General features: G+C 36.4%; 1 pseudogene; it reads left to right on the forward strand.

Moving 5' to 3' along the window:
• Positions 1 to 2924: 2924 nt before the first annotated feature.
• On the forward strand, positions 2925 to 5308 carry LOC149844864 (pentatricopeptide repeat-containing protein At4g21300 pseudogene; annotated as a pseudogene).
• Positions 5309 to 9462: the final 4154 nt, after the last annotated feature.

A 9462-nucleotide genomic window follows, 5' to 3' on the forward strand; every position in this document is an offset into this window, starting at 1 on the left:
AGGTCATAATACTTGTCATGTGCACATAGTAATGATGTTCTTTGGATATTCAAGTTTGTGACCAACACTGTTTTGATTTTTGAATCTTATAAACAAAGTTTGTCATTAAGACTGTTTTAAATGGTTAACCTGTCCTATCAAATCTGAAAGCTTTTTGGCACAACTTTAGGAATTGGGGAGAATGTTCTTTGTCTGTTAATCTTAGATCAACTATGTCTCAGGACAGATTGAATGAATTGGCTATGTTGTCAATTGAGAAAGAAATGGTTGAACAACTTGATTATACTGATTTGATAAATATTTTTGCATCTAAAACAGTTAGACGAGTAGTGTTTAAGTAGTTTATATAAATATTTTAGACATTGTTATTTGATATAATATAAATATTTAGAATATCACATTTGTTTAGTAAAAATATAAATCTTATCGTTATTTGAATGATGATACTATCAGGTTGTGTCTTATTCTCTTGACTTTCTTGTTTCACTGTAATTTATGATTTCTAATTTCTGTTAGCAGTTAATTTTTGTTAGTTAATTACTATTAATTATTATTAGTTAATTTATGTTAATTGATGTTATTGCTAGTTAAATCTAAAAATAATATAAATATTTGTATTAGTTAATCTCTGTTAATTAATGTTGAACAACTTGATTAAACTGATTCGATAACTATTTTTGCCTCTAAAACAATCAGACGAGTATTGTTTAGGTAGTTTATATAAATATTTTATATATTTTTATTTAATATAATATAAATATTTGGAATATTCTATTTGTTTGATGTGAATGCAAATTTTATTGTTATTTTGATTCTTTAAAAAAAATTCGGAGGCGCTGCCCCCAGAACTCCTACTATTAATAAGGGGCCCATTTTTTCCCTCCGCCTCAGGCCCCATAAAACACAGGTACGGCTCTGCACTCCTGGTTTTGGATATACATCAGATAGGAGTCTGGATATCATAAGGAATTTGATGAGATTGGGATTCAGCTGGAACATGATCTTAATGATTGTTTGGAGAGTCTTTACCGGAAGCTTCACAGGAGACGTGTGGGCCCATTGAACCCCAACGTGATCTGATCTGGTGTGACTGAGAGTTCTGGAGTCCAACGTGATCAGGCTGCACCTCAGCGTGATCTGATCTGGCTGACTCCAGAATTCTGGAGTCCAACGTGATCAGGCTGCCTAATATGGTATTGATCTCTAAAAATTACAAGAGATCTAAATAAAACAAAAGAAATTCGAAAGTATAAAACGGATCTCAATGGACACTATAGACCCAAATAAATTTCGGTCTTGCTCGTGCATCAAGAAGCCATCATACATTTCCAACACATTTTTGAACACAAAAATCTAATTGGACCCGTATATCAAACAAAATCTGACTCTGAACCCAATTGGATTTTGTTAGATGAGATTGAACCCAGCCCAATTGCATAATTGGATACAAGATTTCATACATGGATTTGGGTGAGTCATATAATCGACCCAAACCTGTACTATTGACATCCTTATTCGAGCATAAAACAAACATTTTAACATTAAGCTCACTTTTATATTAGGAAAAGTAAGCTTCCTTCTAGTTTTTGAGGATTTAAAAAGATTCCTATGACTACTAAATTATTTATCAGCTACCAAGCTAGGTTTTGCTCACTCATAGCACAGAGGCAATTTCTTGAAGGCATAGAAATGAAAAGCCTACTTTTTGCCTAACGAGAACAACCATAGTCACAAATCTTGTTATGGAGAAAATATAAGCAAGGAAAGACATAAGTGTTTTAAAAAAATCTAATTTTCTTTAAAAAATCACAAGAAAATATCAGTATAAATAAAGGAAGGAAGAATTTTATATATATATATGGAGAAATTGGTAGGTGCTCACACGCTAAAATATACGAGTTAAATGGGGTTTTCTACCCTTCCAGTATTTTTTTCGCAGTTCCGACCCCATAAATGTATTGGGCATGGTCGATTTATGAGGAATTCACACCTGCATCATGTGTTTTCAATGAAAAAAATGATATTTGGAGCCAAAAATATTTACAAAGATTTTTTATCATTGATTTTTTGAACCTTGTAAAAACCCACCCCTGAATTGAACGCTTATAAAATCAAGTACATATATCACATCTGTATGGTCAGAATTTATAAATAAAATGAAAAAAGATTAAAAAATCCATTTATCATGCTCATTTAATTCCTAACCTGTGAGCAGTTACCAGTAAATAAGGGTTTTGGGCTTTTATTTTTAAATTTTAACAGTACAGATGTGATCTATGTACTTGATTTTATAGCGATGAGCTCTTGAAGAGTTTGATTCAAACACATGGGTGAGTTTTTATAAAGTTCTAAAAATCAATAGTCCAAAATCTTTGTAAATTTTTGAGGGTTCAAACATCATTTTTTTCATCTAAAACACATGATCCACTAAATCGACAAAGCCCAACACATTTATAGGGCCAGAATCGCATAAAAGCACAGAAAAAGCTGAAAAACCCATTTAACACGCGGTTAAACACCAAATGTTACTCTGTATATATCTGTTATTGTAAATATGGGTCGAAAGAGACTCAAAATAAGTGATATTTTGAAAATTATCGTGTCTTTTTTGGGGGTAATATAGGCCTTTTGTGTTTGTCCATGATTCTATGACCAACCATAGTAAGTCCGGTGTTGGCTCCTGTATGGTAACAAAACCTCCCGGAAGACGTCTTTCATTAGTTCAAAACCTCCCATTGGGCGACGTCCATGGTTGAATGCTTAACGAGTGCCATGCATGGAAGAACTCTGTTCCTACTGGGTAAGCCTCTGCAGCTCATTTCTTCATCTGGGTACTTCAAATCATCCCCCTACCCACGTCAAAAAACTCACGGATTCACTCACACGTTCTCTACATTTTCATGGTTCTTTGGAAAATCGATCTTCTTCTCTATTTCTAGATTGTTCTGAATCTGAACATCTGCAAAACGGGCGTCAAATCCATGCTCAAATAATCACAAACGGAATTTTTGACGTGGGTCAGTTGAAAAACAGGGTTCTGGGTATGTATGTTCTATGTGGGAATCTGTGGGATGCTAAAAATGTGTTTTTGGATGTTGAGAAAACTCAGTCTTTGACTTGGAATTGGATGATCAGAGCGTTTTTGTTGATGGGTAAGTTTGAGTTCGTTCTGTTGTTGTATATTAAGATGTTGGATTCTGGTATTTTTCCGGATAAGTTCACATTTACGTATGTGATGAAGGCCTGTTGCAGCCTTTCAGCTGTGAAATTTGGTAGGTTTGTTCATAGGATTTCGGTTTCATTGGGTTTTGATGGAGATTTGTTTGTGGGCCGCTCTTTGATTAAGTCATATGCTGAAAATGACCGTTTGGAAGATGCACTCCAAGTGTTTGATAAAATGCCTGAGCATGATTGTGTTCTTTGGAATGTGATGGTTAGTGGGTATGCAAGAAATGGCAATGTTGTGGAAGCATTTGAGTTGTTTAATATGAATAGGATCTCTCAGGTAAGACACAATTCAGTGACCTTTGTTTGCGTTCTATCAATGTTGGCTTCAGTGATGGAGCTGAGAGGTGGGGTGCAGATTCATGGGCTAGCAGTTCGTTGTGGATTTGATGTCGAGGTGTCTGTTGCAAATACATTATTAGCGATGTATTCGAAATGTCACTGTTTGTTGGATGCACGGCGAGTGTTTGACGTCACTCTTGAGAAAGATTTGGTTACTTGGAATGGGATTATCACAGGGTATGTCCAGAGTGGGTGGAACCATGAAGCTTTGGATTTGTTGTATGAGATGCGATTGGCTGGTATGAAGCCAGATTCTGTTACTTTTGCTAGCTTGCTTCCATCTTTTGCAGAAGAGGCTGGTTTGAAACAAGGTAAAGAGATTCATGCTTATATTCTAAGAAATGGTGTGTGCTTTGATGCATTTGTGAAGAGTGCTCTCATTGACATATATTTCAAATGTAGGGATGTAGAGCTGGCACGCAAGGTTTTCTATAAAATAGGTACCGTAGATGTCAACATACTTAGTGTGATGATTTCGGTTTATGTGTTGAATGACATTAACTATGATGCTTTGGAGACATTTAGAATGATACTGCAGTCAAATATGATATCCATTTCTGTGACATTGGCAAGTGCCTTACCTGCTTGTTCTGGTTTGGCGGCTTTGAAAGTGGGCAAGGAGCTTCATGGTCACATTTTAAAGAATGCCCGCAACAACATTTGTTTTGTTGGTAGTGCACTGATAGATATGTATGCTAAATGTGTGAGACTGGATCTTGGTTACAATGTGTTTGAGAAATTATCTCAACGTGATACTGTGTCATGGAACACAATCATCACAAGCTGTTCTCAGAATGGACAACCAGAGGAAGCTATTAAATTTTTTCACCACATGGGCATGGAAGGAGCCATGTATGACTGTGTCACAGTATCAGCTGCTCTATCTGCATGTGCTGCCATACCAGCCCTGCATTATGGAAAGGAGAGCCATGGATTCATAATCAAAGGTGCCTTAAGAACAGACATCTTTGCTGAGAGTGCCCTGATTGACATGTATGAAAAATGCTGAGATCTGGTGTTTGCACACAGTGTATTTGAGACAATGCATGAGAAAAATGAAGTATCATGGATCAGTATGATTGCTGCTTATGGGATTCATGGGCATGTGAACAGTGCTATTTCTTTATTTCAGAAAATGCAGGAAGGAGGCATTCTTCCAGATCATATTACCTTCCTTGCAATTCTTTCAGTTTCAGCGTGTAGCCATGCTGGTTTAGTTGATGAAGGAAACCACTACTTCAAATGCATGAATAGGGATCATGGGATTATGGCTCGTATGGAGCATTATGCTTGCATGGTTGATCTCTTTGGTCGTGCTGGCCGCTTAGGGGATGCCTTGTACATAATTAGAAGCATGCCATTTGAACCAGATTCTGGTATCTGGGGCGCACTGCTTGGAGCTTCCCGTGTTCATGCTAATGTTGAAATAGCAGATCTGGCTTCTAAGAACCTTTTCCATATGGATCCATCCAATTCTGGGTACTATGTTTTGTTGGCCTATACCCATGCTGTGTCTGGTGGTTGGGAGGATGTTCTTAAAGTGCGAAGTTTGATGAAGGAAAGAAGAATTCAGAAAGTACCTGGTTGCAGCTGGATTGCGATTGGCAGCTCTTTGCCTATGTTCATTGCAGTTGATACTTCCCACCCTGAATCTGCTCATATCTATCTCGTACTGAGAAATTTACTTCTGGAGCTGAGGGAAGCAGGATATGTGCCCAAACCAGACTCAATGATGCTGTGAAATTGATCAACCAGGTATTTGCTCATATATCATATTTTCTACTTCATTGAATATTATCAGTGTTTCATCAACGAAACTGCATTTTAGATATTTCATTTGCTTGTGAAGCCTGTCTTTATGTGACCTAAGAAAGCAAGATACAATCAAATGAAGGCGAGCAATTTAGTGTGGGCCATGTAATGAAATAAAAACAAAAGCAAATGAGAGCCTCTTTTGGGCTTACAAGAATACAACCAACCCACAAAGAACCACTTATATATATATATATATATATATATATATATATATATATATATATATATATATATATATATATAACTTAACATGGAGGCGAAGAAGAAGATGTTGATGGAGAAAAGCTCTAACCCACATCTTGATGACTTGGTGGGCTGGTTGTTGTATCATTATGTATTTATAATGCAATACCACACTAGGGTTTTAGTATTTTACCAAACCACCCTTGCTGAAGATACAAAATATAAAGGTACATATTTACCCTCACAAGGTACATAAATTATGTTTCTAGCAAGAAGATGGTCTCAAATGTCCACCATCGCCGGTATGGGACTAAATTCTAGCTATAGACAAACCATGAGCTCTCTTATTAATTGTGAGCTTCATAAATGGCATGCCTCTTACCTAACTTTTCATGCTTTTCTGTAAAGCTGGTGGAAACAGATTCAATAATTTTTTCTTTTTTTTTGGCCAACATAAGGATGTGGTAGAGTGGGTAAGTTTAAAGTGTAATATTAGTGTCAGGTTGCTTGTTTGAACCACCCTAGTGCCATTTCACATCTTTTCAACCTAATAATTGGATCTTAGTCTTTGTTAAAAGTTGTAATCTCATAGACAATCTCATATGTAAATACCCCATCATATGTAATCTTTTAGTTTAATTACAATAGGATAACTAGTTAACTTTATTTTTTTTGGTTTGGACGATTGTAAGCTTATGCTTTTTGACCAAGTCAAAAAGCATAAAGCAAAAACCTTTGGACACTTTCTTAGACCTTTGCTTTTTAACTAAGTCAAAAAGCAAAGTCCATGAAAGAGTCGTTGGATACTCCAACGGCTCTATTAGAGCCATTGGAAAGTCCAACAACTCTTTCTATGGCTCCCGTCTTCAACATTATAAATATGGGGTTTTGTCCCCTTGTAAAATACACTTTTGAGTTGGGATTTCTCCCATTTTAATGAAGTTTATTTTTCTTCTTTGTGCATACCCTTTTTCGGGTATTTTGTATTAACCCTAGTGGTTCTTGTGCTTGAATGAGCATTATTTGAGAGCTATTTTTGTTGTGGGCTTTTCTTCCTTACATGGTATCAGAGCCATTGGTAGAAGCAATTAAAACAAAGCTTTTTTTTCGTGCATTGGGAAGCATGCCACTTAAGTTTCTTTCAAAAAAAGTGGTCTCTTTGAAGGTGTAATCGTGTGAAGGTTTGAAAGCTTGGAGGATTACTTGTATTCACCGTTTTGTGGTAGAGTATCCTCTTCTCTAATATCTCTTTTATTTTTTATCATTCTCTTCTCCCTATCCTTTCCTTCCCAAATTGTAAAATGAATGACAATGATAATGTCACTATTAAACCCATAAAACTCAATGATTCTAATTATGTTACATGGGCTTCAATCATGAAGCATCTCATTTGGAGAAATGGATTATGAGAGTTAATGGATGGAACCGATGTAGAACCTACACTAATCCTCACCAAAGAAGGAGAGAAAGAAATACCTCCCTCGGAGGTAGAAAAGGTTAAAGTCATCTCCACTTACGAAAAAAGTTGAAAGAATGGGACATGCCAAAATCATGTCTTGGCTCATATCAAGTGTTGACATAAAGAAGTGTTCAAGCCTTACAAAGTTTGAACATGCCAATGATGCTTGAGATTATCTTAAGAAAATGTACTCTCTTAAGGATATTGCCCACATCTGTAATCTTTAAGAAAATGTTCACAATATGGTGTTAAAATATGATGTATATTTATATATATATCTATATATATATAGATTACGACACATACACATATATATAATATATATATGTCTATGTGTCTATCTATATATATAAATATATATATATATATTTATTTTGTAAAACCCGATAGGGGTATTTCTGTCATTTCACATGTACACGCATATCTTTGATATGCTTTCTTTTCTTTCTTTTTCCTTTATTCTTTTTCCTTTTTTGTTTTTTTAGTTTTTCTTTTTTATTCATTTGAGAGGGGTCCACATAGAGTCGTTGGACCCCTGGAGGGGCTCCAACGACTCTATGGGAGCCCCTCCTTGGGTCCCTTGCTGTGTATAAATAAGGGGCTCAGCCCCATGTATTTCTTAAGCTTCTTATGAAGCATTCTATGAAGTGAAATATATTTTTTACCTCTTTTTGTGCTTGACCATTTTTGTGGTTTATTTTGCCCTTGTGTGGCCTCTTGTGTATGTGCGTGCTTCCGTGCTTTCGCTTGGAGACTTTGCCCTTTTCATTTGACACTTCATTACATGGTATCAGAGCCTTGGTTAAGAAGGCTTCATCGGATCCTCCCTTGACAAGTAATACCTCTCCTCTCTCTTGTCTTATAAATTCTTTTTCTATAAATGGCCAACAAAGATGCAAAAATCGATCTCTCATTCAAATTGGATGGGACCAATTACCGCATGTGGGCGGCCGCTATGGAGAATAATCTCAAAGGTAAAAAGCTTTGGGGTTACGTATGTGGAACCATTCCGGAACCACAATTGAAGTTAACTAAATTTGAAGGAGGTGAGGAAAAAGCCTTGAACGAAGAAGAAAAAGAAAAGGCTATTCTTGATTATTCTTCTAAAATGGAAGATTGGGAAAGTGAACATGCTAAAATCTTAGCATGGTTCATGAATAATGTCGAATTGAAGATTTGTGCAAACCTTGCAAAATTCAAAAAGGCTAATGAAGCATGGTTTTTTATGAAAGGCATGTACACCCAAAGAGACCTTGCTAGGCATTTTTTTCTACAAGAGAAGGTAAGAGCTACCAAGCAAGGTAATATGAGCATTAGGGACTACTATAGTGCCCTATCCTCTTTATGGGATGAACTTGTCCTTCTCGAACCGCAATGGGAAGGAAGTGCTATTGCTATGAGACAAGAGCAAATGGAAAAATAGAGGTTCTTTCAATTTATTCATGGGCTTCGTCCCAAATTTGAACAACTTAGAGGATCTCTACTTCATAGGGCCTCTACTCCTCTAAGCGATATTTTGGCCGATTTATGTCAAGAAGAAACCCGTTTGGCCTTGAAAAGAGATGTTGATGAAGTGCATGCCGTGTCTAGACCCGGCAACAATGTAAGATCATATAAACCACCACATTTTTGGAAGAATAATGGTGGTGGAGGAAGAAAAATCATTTGTCATAATTGTAATGAACCGGGCCATATTCGTCCTGATTGCCCTAGATTCAAAAAGAAGGTTGCTTCCGTGGGGGAAACTCCTCCAATCATCAATGAAGATTCAAAGAAGGATGGTGACATAAAGGAGTCCATCGCTCATCTAACCGAAACTCTTCAACAATTTATAAAGATGAACGCCTCTACATCATCCTCTTCACCTTCCACTTCCGGTGCCGCCATCTCCTCTTTTCCAGGTATGACTTCTTGGATTCTTGACTCGGGTGCCTCTTTTCATATGACTTCAAATGCATCACTTTTATCAAAACCAAGTCTCAATAATTTTAAATCATATGTATCCACCGCCGATGGAACATCTTTAAATGTTGAAGGCATTGGAAACCTTGAGAAAACTTATGACCAAAACAAAGATTTTTTTGTTCCCAAAATCCGAATTATTCCAAAACTTAATCTAAATCTTTTTTCCGTCTCTTAAATTACCGATTTTGAATATAATGTCTCGTTTTCACCTACCCATTGCTATGTGCAGGATCTCCGGTCCGGGAAGCGGATTGGGCAAGGCCATAGAAGAGGGGACCTTTACTATATGGATTTTTTGTCTTTGCCATCCAAATCATTTTGTAATCATGTTCAATCCAAAGATATTGAGACTTGGCATAAGAGACTTGGACACCCTAGTATTTCCAAGTTGTACCTTTTTCCGTTTTTGGAAAAATTTTGTAATACAAATACATTTACATGCAATGATTGTATTCTTGGGAAAATTCACTCTC

The sequence above is a fragment of the Nuphar pumila genome, chromosome 2 (assembly GCF_984573655.1).
Source record: "Nuphar pumila chromosome 2, dmNupPumi1.hap1.1, whole genome shotgun sequence".
Taxonomy (NCBI): Eukaryota; Viridiplantae; Streptophyta; class Magnoliopsida; order Nymphaeales; family Nymphaeaceae; genus Nuphar; species Nuphar pumila.